The 21,005-nt window shown below is 38.4% G+C and overlaps 1 protein-coding gene across 7 annotated transcripts in view; it reads left to right on the top strand.

Annotated features, from left to right (window-relative positions):
- The window catches only part of NAV3 (neuron navigator 3), a 775,925-nt gene that overhangs the window by 512,809 nt on the left and 242,111 nt on the right, over positions 1–21,005 (top strand). The window lies entirely within an intron of this gene.

Here is a 21,005-nt window from a genome sequence, read left to right as displayed (position 1 = left end):
TCTTGGTAGCAAGAGGAGTTTAGGAGGTAAGGGAAAATATTATGTAAGCCATGAGTCTTTTGTTATCTTTCCCTTACATTGAAATAACATTCTCTTTACAATGAAATATGGTTTAAAGTGCTAGAAATAAAACGACTTTTATTTGTTAGCAGCATTCGTCTACCCCAGTTGTTCTCAAACATCAGCATACATCAGAATCAGCTGGAGGACTTGTTAAAACTCCAGTTACTGGCCCCACCTCCAGAGATTCTGAGTCAGTAGATCTGGAGTGAGGACTGAAAATTTACATTTATAACAAGTTTCTAGATGATGTTGACGGTGTTGGTCCGGGGACCATACTTTGAGAACCACTGATCTACAGTAAACATTTCTATCAGTGAATTCCTTACTGCTAATTTTCACGTGGGAATAGAAATGCCCAGGTCAGGAGCCTAGAAACTCAGATCTGCTAAGACTTATAAAGGTTTATTCTCTCGTAACTTTGTGTTTCATTAACATTCTTTTCTTACACATATTTTCTTCTACATTATTTAGTCTTTGAAGGATGGTTGCTAATATTTACCTTGAATTTATTTACATGATCTGTTTACATCAATTATTAGACTGAGTTAAAAAGAATGTCAAAGAGTCTTAGGTACCATGCCTTTATTTTCCCCCCAGAAAAGTATAACTAAAAGTTCTCTTAGTTGTTTTTCTAAATTGCTCTTTGGTACAGTTTAATATGCAGACTTTAGCTCATGTTGTCGCCTGTATTATTACAATTTTTCAGGCTGTTAGGATGGATTCCCCATAGACTGCTGAATAAATGCCAGATGTTGTACAGCCAAATAAAGGAGCTTTTTCCCCATACTTTGAGATGGACGTCAGATGCAATGGAAATACTGTAGGAGGCTGGAATTAGGGAAGGCTCATAAATGAAATATTTCCTTTTGTGTGGGCTAAGAGTACAGATTCAGAGCCAGAAAATTTGGGTTCTATGTAGCACTTAATGTTGCGACCTCGGGAAAATACTTCACCTCTCTGTTTCAAGATCCTAAAATGGAGTAATAGTACTTTCCTCTTCGAGAGCTTTGAGGACTGAATGAACTAAATCATTTAACGTGTTTGAAACAGTGCCTTACCCTTAACACTATTATTAGCAGACACTGCATCTTGGAGAAAGAATGTTCTGTAGCCCTTTTTGGTCATGCTGCTGGGTGAAGTGGAAATGCAGTTGAAGTTAAGTGAAATAAAATTTAAATTAGTACTAGATCTGTGCTGTATAATTGTAATATCCAAATCCTTTGTCAAAAATTTACAAAATGTCATATTCTCTGTAGAAGAAAAGATCATTAATAGATGCAGTGCATTTAAGATGGGGTAGAAGGTCCTTCATTATATATTTAATTTCTGGCAGAGTGTTTGATGGACTGTCCACACTGATGGTGAAATTGCCCAGGATGATTGTAACACTTAAGATTAAAAGAGAAAATACTGACTGAGGAGCCAGAGTATTCAATACATTTGGAGTGACCAGAAGGCATAGAGAGTGACACATGTGGCCTCAAATGAATGCTGAGGAGTCTTCACAAGAAGTGGGAAGTAATGATTTGGATAAAGAATTAGGTAGCAGGAATGCCACCGGATAGGCAAGATGGAGAGAGACTAGGCAGTCATCATTGCAGAGAACACACGTAGGTTCTCCGAGTCGGCTCACTTGTTCCCTCCCTAACCCTCCCTTTCCTCCTCAAGGACAAACTATGTGCCTTATCATTCTTCATGTTAACCACAGTACCAAGTACAGCATGGCTCAGTCTTGGCTGGTTTGATTTGATTATGTACACCACAGTTTGTATTACGACCTCAGTTATTTTCTCTATATAGTAACTGCAGGTGAAAAAATCAGAACACACTGTAGTTAGCACAGGAAACCCTATCCCTTCTTTTCTTGTCAGCTTACATCTAGGTCTGTTTCTGTTCAGCTGAAAATTTCCTATCCCCAATGTGAAAACAGAGCAGTATCTTCACTTTCCAAGCTAATAATTTGTGGCTATAAATTTAATCATAGAACTGCAGTTGTAAATGAAAATATCAATATAATTTCCAGTGAAATCTGAAACGTGGGTTAAGGGATGTGTTTGATAGCTATATACCAAGGAAGTGTCACTGGGATGGGTAGGGTTGTGTGCATGGGAGTTGAAAATGTTGATGTTGATCATTTTTTCCATGTGGCTTGTCGTCAAAATCAGTACAGTTGCCAGCCTAGGTGTGGGAAGTACCTCTCAAAGAACTTGAAAAGTTAAATGCAGTAATAGTGGAAAGTGATATTTTTGCATGTATATGAAGTTGATTTATGTTTACCTAAGACTGGTAATCCCTTCACATGAAATATACTATTAGTAATATATGTGACATGGACCAAAATTTTACTATATTGATTGTAATTTAAGGATTTTCTTCTTTGCAACTAAAATCAAACCTTTAAAAAAATACTTATATTTTCTTAAAACCTAAAACTGAAGGCATTTTTAGAGTGCTCTTGTGCTAACCTCTCAAAGCCACCACACTGCACAACTCTGGGTGTATCATGTATATGGATTGCCTATAGATCACCCTATGGACTGTAAGCCAGGCTTTTTTGAGTGTCAACTAAGAGGAAGACATCAATATTATAAGTTCCTTAAAGTTTTCTTCGCTCCTGACTTTGACTCTATTTTATTGACTTCTTTTTCATATGTCCATCTGGCATCTGTATTTTCTTTTAGAGGATTTCATCAGATGTATGGTACCCTTCACTTCTGTATGTATCGTGTGAGACACTAAAAAGCTCTATTCACGCACATGCACGCGTGCTCAGACACAATTCTTAGTGTCTTTTGGGATTCATTACAGGCCATTCACTTGCCAGCTGGTTGATTCACTGAGTACCTTGAACATCAATGTGTGTTGTTTTTAGGGATGATCATTTTGTCAGAGAAGGATTTTCCAATTCTGGCTGGAGTGAGGATGGGCGGTATATAATCCTGCACTTTTGAAGGAGAAAAGGTCTAGAAGGGGAAGACAGTTGCTAGGGCCTCAACGTCAGGATGCATAATTACACTTCATCTCCCATTTTATTCCCATGCCTCTGCTTTCCTGTCTGATTGGTAAGTCTAAATCTAGACTGTCTCTGGTCTCTATTTCCTGGCTCTTTTGGGGATGAGGGGGAGGCAAGTAGCCATATAGCTCTTGAATCTGGCTCACTGCACCTTCCATTTGGTCTGCTGCCCACGCTTCCTGAGCCGTTCTGGGGTTCTGTGAGAAAATCTGTTTACATTGCTCTGAGATCTCCCTCTGCAGGCTCCTGTGGGCTTGATCTTCCTTTACTCCTCTTTGCTAAATCATTTATCATTCTTTCATCTGCTTTCCATGTTCATATATTGTGGTCATGGGAGACAGAGGTTGAGTTTGGATTTTTTGTTCTTGCTGTTTTGAGGGAAATTTTCTAGAAAATGCAGGGCAGAAAAGTATTTATTTCGCCATCCAGGAATTGAAAGCCTTATGTCTTAAGTCTTAGCCTCTGAAGTAGTCGCCCTTTATTCAGTTTTTCCATTCTAAACTATCCTTCATAGCTGAACCAGAGCTAGAGTCAAGAAACACAGCCATAGCTGCCATTTTTATGTCTCCTACATAAAAATAAGCAAACTTTCACCTAAAAATATTGATAGAGCCCTCTTAACTTTATGTATGACCCTTACTTGATTCCTATCCTCTTCTCTCTGGTTTTTCCATGTGCCTCTTCCCCATCCTCTGACAAAATGGAATTTTCAAAGTTCAGTGAATGCAGCACGCTATTTCATACCTCTGTCCCTTTGTAGGTTTCCTTATCTCTCCATCTTATGCATGGAATATGCTTTTCCCTTCTTTCTGCTTGTCAATGTTCATCCTTTGGGGTAGCATTTCTCTGTCTTCAGTCATTCTTCTACAACCCACATAGTTGTGGCTTTCTTTTTTTTTTTTCCATTTTCCTTTGAACCAGTTCACTTTTAAAAACTGGAATAAACTGGCTTCATAAAGGGACACTTTTCTTTTTTATTTATTTATTTTCGGATGTACATCATAATATATTTCAAATTCTGTGTAGATTACATCCTGTTCACCACTCAAAAACTAATTATAGTCCATCCCTTCACATGTGAGCCTAATCACCCCTTTGCCCTCACCCCTGCCCCCTTCCACTATGGTAACCACCAATCCAGTCTCCAATGCTGTGTGTTTGTTTGCCATTGTTTTCATCTTCTACTTATGAGTGAGATCATATGGTATTTGACTTTCTCCCTCTGACTTATTTCACTCAGCATAATGCCCTCAAGGTCCATCCATGTTGTCACAAATGGCCGGATTTCAACATTTCTAATGGCTGAGTAGTAGTCCATTGTGTATAAATACTACATCTTCTTTATCCATTTGTCCCTTGATGGGCACCTAGGTTGCTTCCAAGTCTTGGCTATTGTGTATAATGCTGCAATAAACATAGGGGTGCAAGTACCTTTATGCCTTTGTGTTTTCAAGTTCTTTGGATAAATACCCAGCAGTGGGATACCTGGATCATATGGTAGAACTATCCTTAATTTTCTGAAGATACTCCATACTGCTTTCCATAGTGGCTGCACCAGTTTGCACTCCCACCAACAGTGAACAAAAGTTCTTTTCTCTCTGCATCTTCTCCAACATTTGTTGTTTCCTGTCTTGTTAATTATAGCCATTCTGACTGGAGTGAGGTGATACCTCATTGTAGTTTTGGTTTGCATTTCCCTGATAGCTAATGATGTTGATCATTTCATATGCCTGTTGGCCATCTGTATATCTTCTTTGGAGAAATCTCTGTTCAGATCTTTTGCCCATTTTCTAATTGGATTGTTGGTTTTTTTGTTGTTGAGCTATATGAGTTCTTTGTATATTTTGGATATTAACGCCTTATCTGATACATGGTTTGCAAATATCTTCTCCCAATTGTTAGCTTGTCTTTTCATTTTGTTAATGGTTTCCTTTGCTGTGTAGAAGCTTTTTAGTTTGATGTAGTCCCATTTGTTCCTTTTTTCTTTTGTTTCCCTTGCCCAGTCAGACATGGGACTTGAAAATATGCTGCTCAGACCAATGTCAAAGAGCGTACTGCCTATGTTTTCTTCTAGAAGTTTCATGGTTTCGGGTCTTACATTCAAGTCTTTAATCCATTTTGAGTTGATTTTTGTGCATGGTGTAAGGGAATGGTCTACTTTCATTCTTTTGCATGTGGCTGTCCAGTTTTCCCAACACTATTTATTGAAGAGACTCTCCTTTCTGTGTCGTATGCTCTTGGCTCCCTAGTCGAATATTAGCTGTCCATAAATGTGTAGGTTTATTTCTGGACTCTCGGTTCCCTTCCATTGATCTGTGTGTCTGTTTTTGTGCCAGTACCATGCTGTTTTGGTTACTATGGCTTTGTAGAATATTTTGAAATCAGGGAGTGTGATACCTCCAGCTTTGTTCTTTTTTCTCAGGAATCCTTTGGCTATTCAGGGTCTTTTGTTGTTCCATATAAATTTTAGGATCCTTTGTTCTATTTCTGTGAAAAATGTTATTGGAACTTTGATAGGGATTGCATTGAATCTATGGATTGCTTTAGGAAGTATCGGCATTTTAACGATGTTAATTCTTCCAACCCAAGAGCAGGGAATATCTTTCCATTTCTTTGTGTCTTCTTCAATTTCTTTCAACAGTGTTTTATAATTTTTGGGGTACAGATCTTTCACCTCTTTGGTTAAGTTTATTCCTAGGTATTTTATTCTTTTTGTTGCAATGGTAAATAGGATTGTATTCTTAACTTCTCTTTCTGCTACTTTGTGGTTAGTGTATAGAAATGCAACCAATTTTCGTGCATTGATTTTGTATCCCACGACTTGACTGTATTCCTTTCTTGTTTCTAAAAGTTTTTTAGTGGAATCTTTAGGGTTTTCTAGATATAAAATCTTGTCGTCTGCAAAGAGTGATAGTTTCACTTCTTCTTTTCCAATGTGCATCCCTTTTATTTCTTTTTCTTGCCTGCTTGCTCTGGCTAGGACTTCCAATACTATGTTAAATAAGAGTGGTAACAGTGGGCATCCTTGTCTGGTTCCTGTTCTTAGAGGGATAGCTTTCAGTTTTTCTCCATTGAGAATGATATTTGCTGCAGGGTTGTCCTATATGCCCTTTATTGTGTTGAGGTATTTTCCTTCTATACGCATTTTATTTAGAGTTTTTATCATAAATGGATGCTGTATCTTGTCACATGCTTTCTCTGCGTCTATTGAGATGATCATGTGGTTTTTATTCCTCAGTTTGTTGATGTGGTGTATCATGTTGATTGATTTGCGGATGTTGAACCACCCCTGCATCCCTGGAATGAAACCCCCTTGATCATGATGTATGATCTTTTTAATGTATTGTTGTATTAGATTTGCTAGTATTTTGTTGAGGAGTTTTGCATCGATATTCATCAGTGATATTGACCTGTAATTTTCTTTTTTTGTGTTGTCCTTGTCTGGTTTTGGTATCAGGATAATGCTGGCTTCGTAGAATGAGTTAGGAAGCCTTCCCTCCTCTTCAATTTTTTGGAAGAGTTTGAGAAGGATAGGTATTAAGTCTTCTTTGAATGTTTGATAGAATTCACTAGGGAAGCCATCTGGTCCTGGACTTTTCTTTTTGGGAGGTTTTTGATTGCTGTTTCAATCTCCTTACTGGTAATCAGTCTATTCAAATTTTCTACTTCTTCTTGGTCCAGTTTTGGAAGGTTGTACGTTTCTAAGAATTTATCCATTTCTTCTAGATTATCCAATTTGTTGGCGTATAGATTTTTATAGTATTCTCTTATTATCTTTTGTATTTCTGAGGTGTCTATTATAATCTCTCCTCTTTCATTTCTGATTTTATTTATTTGAGCCTTCTCTCTTTTTTCCTTGGTGAGTCTAGCTAAGGGTTTGTCAATTTTGTTTATCTTTTCAAAGAACCAGCTCTTTGTTTCATTAATTTTTTCTATTTTTTTTTTTTTTAGTCTGTATTTCATTTATTTCTGCTCTGATTTATATTATTTCCTTTCTTCTGCTGACTTCGGGCTTTGTTTGTTGTTCTTTTTCCCGTACCTTTAGGTGCGCTTTTAGATTGTCTCTTTGGGATTTTTCTTCTTTGTTGAGGTAGGCCTGAATTGCTATAAACTTCCCTCTTAGAATCGCTTTTGCTGTATCCCACAGATTTTGGCATGTCATGTTTTCATTTTGATTTGTCTCCAGGAATTTTTTGATTTCTTCTTTGATTTCTTCATTGACCCAATCATTGTTCAGTAGCATTTTGTTTAATCTCCACATTTTTTGTGGCTTTTCTGGTTTTCTTCCTGTAGTTGATTTCTAGTTTCATACCTTTGTGGTCAGAAAAGATGCATCGTATTATTTCAATCTTCTTAAATTTATTGAGACTTGTTTTGTGACCACTATGTGATCAATCCTGGGGAATGTTCCATGGGCATTTGAAAAGAATGTGTATTCTGTGGGTTTTGGATGGAATGTTCTGTATATATCTACTAAGTCCATCTGGTCTAATGTGTCCTTTAAGGCCAGTGTTTCCTTATTGGTTTTCTGTTTGGATGATCTATCCATTGGTGTAAGTGGACTGTTAAAGTCCCCTACTATTATTGTGCTACTGTCTATTTCTCCTTTTATGTCTGTTAATAATTGCTTTATATATTTAGGTGCTCCTATGTTTGGTGCATGGATATTTACAAGTGTTATATTTTCTTGTTGGATTGTTCCCTTTATCATTATGTAGTGCTCGTCTTTGTATCTTGTTACAGTTTTTGTTTTAAAGTCTATTTTGTCTGATATAAGTATTGCTACCCCTGCTTTCTTTCCTTGTCCATTTGCATAGAATATCTTTTTCCATCCTTTCACTTTCAGTTTGTGAGTGTCTTTAGGTCTGAAGTGTGTCTCTTGTATGCAACATATACATGGGTCTTTTTTTGAAGAAGAAGAATAATTTTTTTTTATAGAGTTAATGATAGGTTACAAACTTGTAAAATTTCAGTTGTACATTGTTGATTGTCAGTTGTGTTGCAGGTGCACCACTCCACCCCCTGTGCCCACCCCCCATCCCACCTCTCCCCTAGTAGCCACCAATCTGTTCTCTCTGTCTACATTTTTAAATTCCTCCTGTGAGTGGAGTCATACAGAGATTGTCCTTCTCTAACTGGCTTATTTCACTTAACATAATTCCCTCGAGGTCCATCCATGTTATTGCAAATGGAATGATTTTGTTCTTTTTTACGGCTGAGTAGTATTCCACTGTGTATATATACCACATTTCTTTATCCATTCATCTGTTGATGGGCACTTAGGTTGCTTCCATGTCTTGGCTATTGTAAATAATGCTGCAATAAACATTGGGGTGCATAGGACTTTAGGAATTGCTGACTTCAAGCTCTTTGGATAGATACCCAGTAGTAGAATAGCTGAGTCATATGGTAGTTCTATTTTTAATTTTTTGAGGAATCTCCATACTGTTTTCCATAATGGCTGCACCAGTTTGCATTCCCACCAGCAGTGTATGAGAGTTCCTTTTTCTCCACAACCTCTCTAACATTTGTTACTATTAGTTTTAGATATTTTTGTCATTCTAATGGGTGTAAGGTGATATCTTAATGTAGTTTTGATTTGCATTTCACTGATGATCAGCGATGATGAACATCTTTACATGTGCCTATTGGCCATCCATATATCTTCTTTGGAGAAATGTCTGTTCATGTCTCCAGCCCAGTTTTTGATCGGGTTGTTGATTTTTTGTTGTTGAGTTGTGTGAGTTCTTTATATATTATGGATATTAACCCTTTGTCAGATATATGACTTGCAAATATTTTTTCCCAGTTAGTGGGTTGTTTTTTTGTTTCAATCCTATTTTTATTTGCCTTGAAGAAGGTCTTTAGTCTGATGAAGACCCATTTGTTAATTCTTTCTATTGTTTCCCTTGTCTGAGAAGACATGGTGTCTGAAAAGATCCTTTTAATACTGATGTCAAAGAGTGTACTGCCTGCGTTTTCTTCTAGAAGCCTTATGGTTTCAGGTCTCATCTTTAGGTCTTTGATCCATTTTGGGTTTATTTTGGTGAATGGTGAGAAAGAATGGTCAATTTTCATTCTTTTACATGTGGCTTTCCAGTTTTCCCAGCACCATTTGTTCAAAAGAGTTTCCTTTCTCCACTGTATGCCCTCAGCTCCTTTGTTGAAGATTAGCTGTCCATAGATGTGTGTTTTTATTTCTGGGCTTTCAATTCTGTTCCATTGATCTGTGCACCTGTTTTTGTACCAGTACCATGCTGTTTTGATTACCGTAGCTTTGTAGTATGTTTTGAAGTCAGGGATTGTGATACCTCCCGTTTTGTTCTTTTTTCTCAGGATTGCTTTAGCAATTCAGGGTCTTTTGTTGCCCCATATGAATTTTAGGATTCTTTGTTCTAATTCTGTAAAGAATGTCATTGGGATTCTGATTGGGATAGCGTTGAATCTGTAGATTGCTTTAGGTAGAACGGACATTTTAACTATGCTTATTCTTCCAATCTATGTACATGGAATGTCTCTCCATCTCCTTATGTTGTCATCCAATTATCTCAGAAAGGCCTTGTAATTTCATTGTATAGGTTCTTCACTTCCTTAGTTAAATTTATCCTGAGGTATTTTATTCTTTTTGTTGCAATTGTGAATGGTATTTTGTTCTTGAGTTCTTTTTCTGTTAGCTCGTTATTAGAATATAGAAATGCTACTGACTTATGCAAATTGATTTTATACCCTGCAACTTTACTGTAGTTGTTGATTACTTCTAAGAGTTTTCCAATGGATTTTTTGGGGTTTTCTATATATAAGATCATGTCGTCTGCAAACAGCAAGAGTTTCACTTCTTCCCTCCCTATTTGGATTCTTTTTATTCCTTTTTCTTGCCTGATTGCTCTGGCCAGGACTCCTAGTACTATGTTAAATAAGAGTGGTGATAGAGGGCATCCTTGTCTCCTTCCTGGTTTCAGGGGGATGGTGCTCAGTTTTTGCCCATTGAGTATGATGTTGGCTGTGGGTTTGTCATATATGGCCTTTATTATGTTGAGGTAGTCCCCTTCTATGCCCATTTTGTTCAGAGTTTTTATCAGCAATGGCTGTTGGATCTTGTCAAATGCTTTCTTTGCATCTATTGAGATGATCATGTGGTTTTTATTCCTCAGTTTGTTGATGTGGTGTATCATGTTGATTGATTTGCAGATGTTGAACCATCCCTGTGTCCCTGGTATGAATCCCACTTGATCATGATGTATGATCCTTTTGATGAATTGCTGAATTCTGGTTGCAAAAATTTTGTTTAGAATTTTTGCATCTATGTTCATTAGCGATATTGGCCTGTAGTTCTCTTTTTTCATGGTGTCCTTGTCAGGCTTTGGTATCAGCATGATGTTGGCCTTGTAGAATGTGTTAGGAAGTGTTCCATCCTCCCTAATTTCTTGGAATAGCTTGAACAGGATAGGTATTAAATCCTCTCTGAAAGTTTGGTAGAATTCCCCAGGAAAGACATCTGGTCCTGGGGTTTTATTCTTTGGGATGTTTTTGATGCTGTTTCAATCTCTTTCCTTGTGATTCGTCTGTTCAAATTGTCAGCTTCTTCTTGAGTGAGCTTTGGGAGATTGTAGGAGTCCAAGAATTTATCCATTTCCTCTAGGTTATCCATTTTGTTGGCATACAATTTTTCATAGTATTCTCTCATAATCCGTTGTATTTCTGCAGAGTCTGTTGTTATTTCTCCTCTTTCATTTCTAATTTTGTTTATTTGAGCTTTCTTCCTTTTTTTCCTTGTAAGTCTGGCTAGCGGTTTGTCAATTTTATTTATGTTCTCAAGGAACCAGCTCTTTGTTTCATTTATGCTTTCTACTGCCTTTTTTGTTTCAATAGCATTTATTTCTGCTCTGCTTTTTATTATTTCTCTCCTTCTGCTGACTTTGGGCTTTGTCTGTTCTTCTTTCTCTAATTCAGGTAGGTGCAGTTTAAGATTGCTTATTTGGGATTTTTCTTGTTTGTTAAGATGTGCCCGTATTGTGATGAATTTTCCTCTTAATACAGCTTTTGCTGTATCCCATATGAGTTGGTAGGTATGTTATCATTTTCATTTGTCTCCAGGTATTTTTTGATTTCTTCTTTAATTTCTTCAATGATCCATTGCTTGTTCAGTAGTGTATTGTTTAGTCTCCACATCCTTGTGCCTTTCTCAGCTTTTTTCTTGTAATTAATTTCTAGCCTTATAGCATTATGATCAGAGAAGATGCTTGTTATTATTTCAATTTTTTAAAATTTGTAGAGGTTTGCCTTGTTTCCCAACATATGGTCTATCCTAGAGAATGTTCCATGTGCACTTGAGAAGAATGTGTATTCTGCTGTTTTAGGGTGAAGTGTTCTATAAATGTCTATTAAGTCCAATTGTTTTAGTTTTTCGTTTAGCTCTACTATTTCCTTGTTGATTTTCTGTCTGGATGATCTGTCCATTGATGTGAGTGGGGTGTTGAGGTCCCCTACTATTATTGTGTTGTTTTTAACATCTTCCTCTAGGTCTGTTAATAGTTGCTTTATGAATCTTGGTGCTCCTGTGTTGGGTGCATAGATATTTATAAGCGTTATTTCTTCTTGATGAAGTGTCCCTTTGATCATTATATATTGTCCCTCTGTGTCTCTCTTTACCTGCCTTATTTTGAAATCCATTTTGTCTGATATAATTATTGCAACACCTGCTTTATTTTGCTTGCTATTAGCTTGAAGTATTGTCTTCCACCCCTTCACTCTGAGCCTGTGTTTGTCCTTGGGGCTGAGGTGTGTTTCCTGGAGGCAACAATTTGTTGGATCTTGTTCTTTAATCCATTTTGCCACTCTGTGTCTTTTTATTGCAGAGTTCAATCCATTTACATTGAGGGTGATTATTGATGCATGTGGACTTAATGCTGTCAATCTGTGGCTTGTTATCTGGTTTTCCTGTATTACCTTTGTTTCTTGTCCTGTGTGTTTTAGCCTATCCATTGACTACTGCAATTTCTTATTCTGGGTTTCTTAGCTTTTTCCTCATTCATGTTTTGTCACTCTGTTCTGTTTTTTAGTTTAGTGGCTCCCCTGAAGTTTGTATTTAGAATCTTGTGTATGATATAGTCCATTTTCTGGTGGTCTCTTACTTACTTGGCCTAGACTAATTTAGTCCCTTTCCTCCTTCCCTCCTAAATTATTATTTTCATTTCTTATTCCAACTTGTGTTATGAGTTTATAGTTATGGTGATAAGATCGTCTTTGCTTTGGTGGTTTCCTTACCTTTATCCTAATGCTATGGTTGAATATTTGCCATCCTATTGTGGTTCTATCTATCTGTCTCCCTACTCTGTGGTTTGTGACCCCTTTCTCCCTTTTTTTCTTTTTTCAGGTATGAGAGCCTTCTTGAGGATTTCTTGTAGTGGAGGACTTTGGGTTACAAATTCCCTTAACTTTTGTTTGTCTGGAAAAGATTTAATTTCTCCCTCATATCTGAAGGATATTATTGCTGGATAGAGTATTCTTGGCTGAAGATTTTTATCTTTTAAAGTTTTGAATATGTCACTCCATTCTCTCCTAGCTCGTAAGGTTTCTGTAGGGAAATCCACTGAAAGTCTGACAGGAGTTCCTTTGTAGATTATTTTCTTCTGCCTTGCTGCCTTGAATATTCTTTCTTTGTCTTTCATTTTTGCCATTTTTACTACTATATGTCTTGCAGTAAGTCTTTTTACACTGACAAATCTAGGAGATCTGAAAACTTCCTCCACACACATTTCTCCCTCAATCCCTACATTTGGGAAGTTATTTTCTATAATTTCATTAAGCACACTTTCTGCTTCATTTTCCTTTTCCACCTTCTCAGGAATTCCTATGATCCTTAAATTCTTTCTCCTCATTGCATCCACTATCTCTCTGATATTTTCCTCATTTTTTTTAATCCTTTGTTCTCTTTCTTCCTCTGTCTGGTGCCATTCAGCCTGTCTATCTTCGATTATGCTAATTTTCTCCTCTATGGTGTCTACACGGGCATTCAAGGAATCCGTATTGTGTTTTATCTGATCCATCATATTTTTCATCTCTAGTATTTCTGTTTGATTCTTCTTTATAGTTTCAATCTCTTTTATGAAGTAACTTCAGAACTCGTTGACTTGTTTCTCTATCTTTCTCTCTACCTCATTAAGTTTTTTGATGATAGCTACTCTGAACTCATTTTCACTTAGTTTACCTATTTCCAACTCCTCAGGACTTAATTCTGTGTTTTTTATTGTTTTCCATCTGTTGTGGAGATTTTATAAATTGCTGGATGGTAGAGGAGCGGTTTTTGCGCATGATGGTAGAATTTGGTTGCAGTTACCTCCTGTCGCCACTAGATGGGGGTTGAGAGCTGCACGTTCTGAGCTCTCCACCTTCAGGCAAGATGGCAGCACCCAGCGCGGGTTGGGGGAGTAGGGGTGGTTTCTCTCATGTGCTGATCTGGATTCTGATCAGCTCTCATTCTCTGGTCTCCCTGGGCCCTCGATTGATGGGGTACCCGCACACAGAAGCTTTCCCCCATCAGCGGGTTTCCACTGCATGGGCGGTGGGAGTCCTGGACGATCCCCGGTCACAGAGCCCCTCCCCTGCTCCTTCTCTCACCTGCGGCAGCAATCCCAGTCTCTAGGGGAGGGAGCAAAGTTCTCTCCTACCCCATTTCAGCTCCTCTGAGGCTGGCAACAGCCTCTCCATCCTCTTTTGTCTTGGTGCTGTAAGTCTCTGATGGTCTGGCATTAGGTTTATTGGCTGAAATTCAGTTTTTCCAATCCTTTGTTGTAGTTTGAAGGGGAGAGAGTCCTGGGTCAGCTCACCCTGCCATTTTGCTCCACCCCCTGGCCTTGAATGAAGAATTTTAAAGCTTAGTTTAATAGACAATTTTATATGCAGAATATTAGACAAAATTGGACTAAAAAATGGGCCCTTGCTTGACTTCATGCTGATAGCAATTCTTCTAACCAATGGACTATTCCAAAATCAAGTCTTTCAGCTGCCACTCAAGGGAGGGGCCCCCAAATCCTGGGTCTTGCTTTTTTATCCAGTTGGCCACCCTATTGCATTTGATTGGAGCATTTAGTCCATTGACATTTAAAGTAACTATTCATACATATGTATTTATTGCCATTTTGTAACTTTTTTTTTCTGGGTGTTTTAGTAGTTCTTCTCTGTTCCTTTCTTTTTCTCTTGCTCTCTTCCCTTGTGGGTTGATGGCTATCTTTAGTAATATGTTTGATTTCTTTTGTCTTACTTTTTTTCTTGCTTGTTATAGGTTTCTGATTTGTGATTACCGTGAGGATCCTATTTAATATACTATGTATATAACAGTCTATATTGAGTTGATAGACTCTTTAGCTTGACCTCTTTCTAAAAGCTGTGCTTTTTCACTCCCCTCCTCCCACATTGTATATTTTTCAAATCATACGTGGTCTCTTGTTTAGTGTGTGTCTATCCATTACCCTCTTATCATTGAAATAGGTGATTTTAGTACATTTGTCTTTTAACCTTCATATTATCTTCACAGGTAGTTGATCTGCTACCTTTACTATATTTTTACCTTACAAGTGATTTTATTGCCTGGTTTTTTGTTGTTGTTGTTTTGTTTTCTTGATAATTTTTTTTTATCTCTATTTGTGGTCTTCACTTTCCCACTTAAATAAGCCCCTTCAGCATTTCTTGCAGAACTGGTTTCTTGGTGATAAACTCCTTTAATTTTTGCTTGTCTGTGAAGCTCTTTATCTCTCCCTTCCATTCTGAATAACAACCTTGATGGACAGAGTATTCTTGGTTGTAGGTTTTTTCCTTTAAGCACTTTAAATACCTCCTGCCATTCTCTTCTCGCCTGTAGTGTCTCGGCTGAGAAGTCTCCTGATAGCCTGATGGGCTTCCCTTTATATCTCACTTGTGGTCTTTCTCTTGCTGCTTTTAGGATTCTCTCTTTGTCTTTAATTTTGAACATTTTAATTATAATATGTCTTGGTGTGGGCCTCTTTGAGCTTATCTTGTTTGGAGCTCTCTGTACTTCCTGAACTTGGATGTCTGTTTCCTTCCTCAGGTTAGGAAAATTTTCATCTATTATTTCTACAAATAAATTTTCTGCCCCTTTATCTCTCTCTTCTCCTTCTGGGACACCTATAATCCAAATGTTAGCACGCTTGATATTGTCCCAGAGTTCCCTTAGACTGTTGTCATTCTGTCTAATTCTTTTTTCTCTTTTCTGTTTCTGCTTGGGTGATTTCCTCTAGTCTTTCGTCTAGCTCGCTGATCTGTTCTTCTGCCTCCTCTACTCTGCTACTGAGTCCCTCTAGTGAATTGCTCATTTCCAGTCTTTTATTCTGCATTTCTGGGTTATGTTTTATATCTTCCAGTTCTTTGCTGATGTGCTCACTGTGTTCATCCATTCTTCTCCCCATGTCTGTGAGCATCCTCATGATATTTTGTTTGAACTCTTTGTCAGTAAGTCACTAGTTTCTGTTTCATTTAGTCCTTTTTCTGGGGTTTTGTCCTGTTCCCTTGCTTGGAAAGCATTCCTTTGTCTCCTCATTATGCCTCTTTCTCTGTGCTTATAGGTGAGTTGGCTATGTCTCTTGATCTTGGAGAAGTGGCCTTATGTATGAGATGCCTTATGAGGCCCAGCAGTGTGCTTTCCTCTTGTCACCAGTCCAGAAGATCCAGGAGTGACCCCTTTGTGGGCTACTTGTGTCCTTCTGCTGTGGCAGCGTTGCTCCCACTGCAGGTACCCAGGGAGTCTAATTTTTCCTTCCCTGGCCAGGTGTTTGTAAATCCAGTTTGGGGAGCCTCAGCACTGTTGGCTACAAAGTCTATCAGCACACTCCTATTGCAATTTTCCTCTTAATTAGGTTGGTACCCAGAGTAGCTTGTTGCTAGGCTCAGGGGTTTACAGTTGTGATAGGCCTCAGGCCTACAAGGCTGTTGTCTGTTTTCCGAGGAGTGCAGCTGAGTGGGGCTGGCCCTGGGCATGGGAGCCCTCAATTGTTTCAGGCTTTGGAAAGTGGGGCTGATCCTTATTATGACTATTCCTGAAGTACAGGTCATCTGCTGCTGATAAGCCTCACCCCTCACAGGACCACATACACCATCAACACAGTCCTGGTCCGTGCACACTTCTCAACCCCATGGAGCGTACCCCGATGCCACACTGCAGAGGCCCCCACCTCTCCATCAATGCCCCCAACAGTTCACCTGGTCATCACACAGGCCCTGCCCCACAGAGGCAGACACCCATGCCTGCCTGTAGAGGATGAAGGCATCCAGTCAATGCAGGCTGAAAAGTAGCCTGAGGGCTTGCTGTTAGGTGGGGCCAGTCCCTAGGGTGGGTTGCCTGCCCTGGCTGAACTGGATTTAATCTGTGCTCCAGTGGGCGTGGCAGACCCCTGGGCTAACAGGCCAGGGGATGAACCTCAATGGCCCCCACCAGGGTCGTGTCAGCATGCCTGGACCAGCTCAGAACAATGGTCCCCACCAATGTCTCAGTCTCTGGAGAGGTCCCTCCTCTCACCAAGATGCCCCCAGAGCCCACTAGGTGAGTCTTGTTTTACCAAAGGACTGTCAACCTTCTCTCTGGTGATTTTAGGTTGCTGCAATGAGTGAGTTTGTGCATGGGCCCTTTAAGACCTGAGTCTTTTCAGCTTTCAGCCGATAGCTTTTCTGGGGGTATCCTTGCTGCAGTTAATAGCCAGCAAAGCCAGACAGTAAGGCCCCCGACTCAGTTGGGCTTAGTCTGAAGTATGCTTATAGCAGTATCGCCCCCGCTCTGGACTTCACTCCTACAGGGAGGGCTGTGTACCTCAGGGTGGCTCCCACCTGGCCAGCTGAGAAGCTCCACTGCTCCCGAAGGCGGCCTTTTTCCTCTCCAGAAGCAATTTCTGCCTCTCCTGCCTTTGTCAGGACTGTCCCTTGTTGTGGGGGTTCTTTTTATCTAGTTTTCAGTTTTTAATCAGGGTAATTTTTCCAAAAATAGTTGTAACCTGGTTGTGTTCGTGGGAGGAGATGAGTTCATATTCTCCTTACACCGCCATCTTGACGAGATCTCCAGGAGACATTTTTCTGAAGTTAAGTGGGAGTTATATGGTTTTTAGGTAAGAAGGTAAATTACTCAATCAGATTTGCGTTTTAAAGCAATCACTAGCTATAGTGTGTAAAAGAGTTTTAAGTTTAGCCTACCTACACTCAGAGTCTGTTTCTAGGACTGTGAAAGCAATTTGGGTGAGAGATGAGGAAGCTGAACCAGGGTAATTATAGCAGTCATGTAGTGGAAGGGTCAAGAGGTATTAAAGAGATAGAATTAACAGAACTGGGTCAGAGATTGGATGTGAGAAATAAAGAAGAAAGTAAAAGGAAATTATCAGAGTTCCTTTTACATTTACTTCAGAATTTGCCTCCCTTCCTAGACTGCCTACTGGTTTTCTGGGGTTGTTGACTCATTAATATTCACTTTTAAATTAACCTTAAAACTTGAAATTTTTTAAAAACTTCATAAACAGCAATTTCCTTGATGTAAAAACTGAGAAAGAAACTAGCTGGGTTGAAACATTTACTTGGCAAATCTATTACATATATTGGGATAATATCAATGTTACCAGAAGTTTTCAATGGGTTTAAATTCATGATATAGTCATGTGCTTAACGACAGGGATGCATTCTGAGAAATGTGTTGTTAGTCAATGTCGTCATGAGAACATCATAAAGTGTACTGAAGGGGAACAAAATTTGCCACTCCAAAATGTGTCTCTTTAACATGAGGGTTATTTTAGGCTGATTATTTTTAAGAAATAAAAGACTCAGTTTTTCTTGTTACCTCCCCCTTAGTTGCCTAAAAGAATTCAGATAAAAAAAATCTGTCTCAGGAAACGAGCTACCACCTTAGCATCACATGCACTAGGTGGCAGACAGGGAGGAACCTAGAAATACCTGTTTGATGGGCTCCCTCTGTGTTGTTCTGTTTCTGTGGCCAAAAAAACCACTTGTTTTCCAAATGTTTGCGCCTTTTCACCTACCTTTGAATTGCCTTCCTTCCCTTTGAATTCTCTGACTCTCCCCACTGCCAACATCTTCTTTTGCCTTTAGATGAGGACGGTATTTAAGGTGAAGGCTTCCAGGCATTTTGGCAAGTTACTTTGTTTTCCTGGGTTTCTCCCATGTATACATGTGATTAAACTTTTGTTTGTGTTTCTCTTGTTAGTTTGTCTCATGTCAATTTAATTCTTAGACCCACCAGAAGAACCTAGAAGGGCAGAGGAAAATTTCTTCCTTCCTCACAGTACTTACAAAAACCTAGATATTATAGCCTAATACACACCTAGGCTAGTTGGTTCTAATCTTACGGGAGCATCATAGTGTGTACAGTCCACAGTTGACTGAAATGTTGTTATGAGGATGCATAACTAAAGTACCACCTGGACCTCAGCATTGAGATTTCTAGAAGGTCTGCCACAGTCATGAGATTGGACTCCATGGATCTCTTGGTCATGTCAGTTCTGTGACAGTAACTGAAGATCCAGTTTGTGATCGAATTTCAAACTGACTAAAAATAGCATGTTTCATGTCTTAATTCTATACTGTATTTTTTCAACCTTCTTTATCCAACATTGCCTACCATTCATGAAATTTTGAGTCATAAAACCAATGTATACAAAATTACAGCTTTTAAAAAAGAATATGTATGTAAGTTTACCTCTCAAATCTCTATTTCTCTACAGTAAGAGAAAATTTGTTTCTCTAAATTCAAGATATTCAGTCACTTCTGGTTTATAGCTCTGGCTGTGAGTGAAAGGCCCACTCAGTTCCAGATTCTTCCCCTTCACTTGTGCATCTTGTCTCCCTAAAGTGATAGGCTGGGGAGGGTTAGCGAGCATGGTTACTTGCTATCATGGCACTTCCTGTTTATGGCCATTGGTGCCCACCAGCACTCCTCTCTGGTGAGTGCTGAAATTTATGATGCCTGTCAGATAGGATATATTATAACCTGTCCTCATATCTATTTTGCTTTTTGTACTTTTTTCTGTGTCAGGTCCGTGCAGCCTTGCTGTCCTGATTTCAAGTGCTCTTTAGAATCACTGACTTTCTCTTAGATAATTCCATATGGTTCTCAGGGAATTGGAAAAACATGGATGCTTTCCTATATTGTTGTGGTAGGTCTTGTGCTTTGTGAATCCCTTCTCAGGTCTAAATGCTACTATAAAACTCAGCCCAGAGAGGTGGGCTGTTAGGTCTCTGCTCAGGACCTTCCCTTCCTTCCAATTCTCTTCCCAGTACTAGTTTTTCTCTTTGTGGGAAAAATACTTTCATCATTGATCACTCTTCCCTAATCTACCATTTATGTTTACCTTGCACGTGCTTAGTCCTTTGGTGCTTTCTAAAATGTAGAAGCTCAGTTATTGCCATTGAAATCCTTGGTTTTCAACACAATTTCTGTCTGCTATGGGTGGGAAGAACCTATTTGACTTCTCAAAGACAGTAGTTTGAATATACCAGAGAGCAGTATTTATCAGAATGTATTGCTACTGCTTGCATATTAGGGAAAAACTGATGTGTATAAATAAGTGCAGGGTTAAAACCAGATCAGCTAATATTTAAAAATCATCTGACTACATTCATAATATCTTCTAACCAGGTTATAAATTAGTGTCTTTCTATCAACGATAAGACTCTTATCTTGAATGAAGAGTCTGTCTTTCTCCTGTTAATTCTCTACATTTCTTTGATCATGTAGAACTTATTAAAAATAAAGTATTGTAGGGGCCGGTCCCATGCCTGAGTGGTCAAGTACACGTGCTCTGCTTTGGCGGTCCAGGGCTTTGCGGGTTCAGATCCTGGGCGCGGACCTAGCGCCACTTATCAGGCCACGCTGAGGCGGTGTCCCACATAACACAACCAGAGGCACTCACAACTGGAATATACAACTATGTACTCGGGGGGCTTTGGGGAGAAGAAGAAGAAGAAAAAGTTTGGCAGCAGATGTTAGCTCAGGGCCAATCTTTAAAATAAATAAATAAAAATAAAGTATTGTATCTCATTGAAACAGCTCAGTGTAATGTATGCAATAACAAAAAGTCATAATCATTTTCATATAGCTGTTAGGTTGCTTATAATATAATACACGCATCAAATACTAAAATAAATAGTGGTTAAAAAGTTCAGGGGCAGCTTGCAGTGATACACAAAGGCAGTGTGTTATGTTGTCAGTAGTAAAAAACATCATCATAAACAAAAATTTTGGACTCCATGAGAATCTAAGTGGATCTTCTGATTTTTTTACTGTGACAGATCCACTGTACAAAAGCTATATAGTGTTTTATATATTGCATTCTATTTTACTCTATTATTTTATAATGAAAATGAACACTGTAAAAGAAATATTATGAGAGCAAAAGACTGTGCTAAGAGATCATTACAGCTTGCAATAGTTTTCCTTAATTAATTAGGTTTACTACATTTGGGTGGATAACTAAGATTGAAGGATTTGATAATGAATAATGTTTCAAAATGTTAATTAACTTCTCATTATAATTAATATAAACATATTTCATATTAAAACAGAACTAGTAATAATATTTAACATTTAGCAAATATTTATTAAGTGAAAAGCCATATTCCAGAAGTATAAATTCATTCAATACTCATAATAATCCCATTAGTAAATTAATATGATTATTGCCGTTTTACAGATGGGAAAATTCTGGCACTGAGAGAAAATAAATGTTCAATGAATGTCCGCATGGATATTAAGTGCCAGAGCAGAAATTCCAAAATGATATAGAATTTTCCTCAAAGAATACACGTTATTGTCTAATAGGCCCTAAAATTCATGCTGATAAATATGACATATAGAATATGCCATGGTACCTTTGATTTCTATTATTTTTTAATTACTATAAATGAATTATTGTGCATACAGTTG

The sequence above is a fragment of the Equus asinus genome, chromosome 4, assembly GCF_041296235.1.
Source record: "Equus asinus isolate D_3611 breed Donkey chromosome 4, EquAss-T2T_v2, whole genome shotgun sequence".
Classification (NCBI taxonomy): Eukaryota; Metazoa; Chordata; class Mammalia; order Perissodactyla; family Equidae; genus Equus; species Equus asinus.
This window is presented reverse-complemented; position numbering and strand designations above follow the sequence as displayed.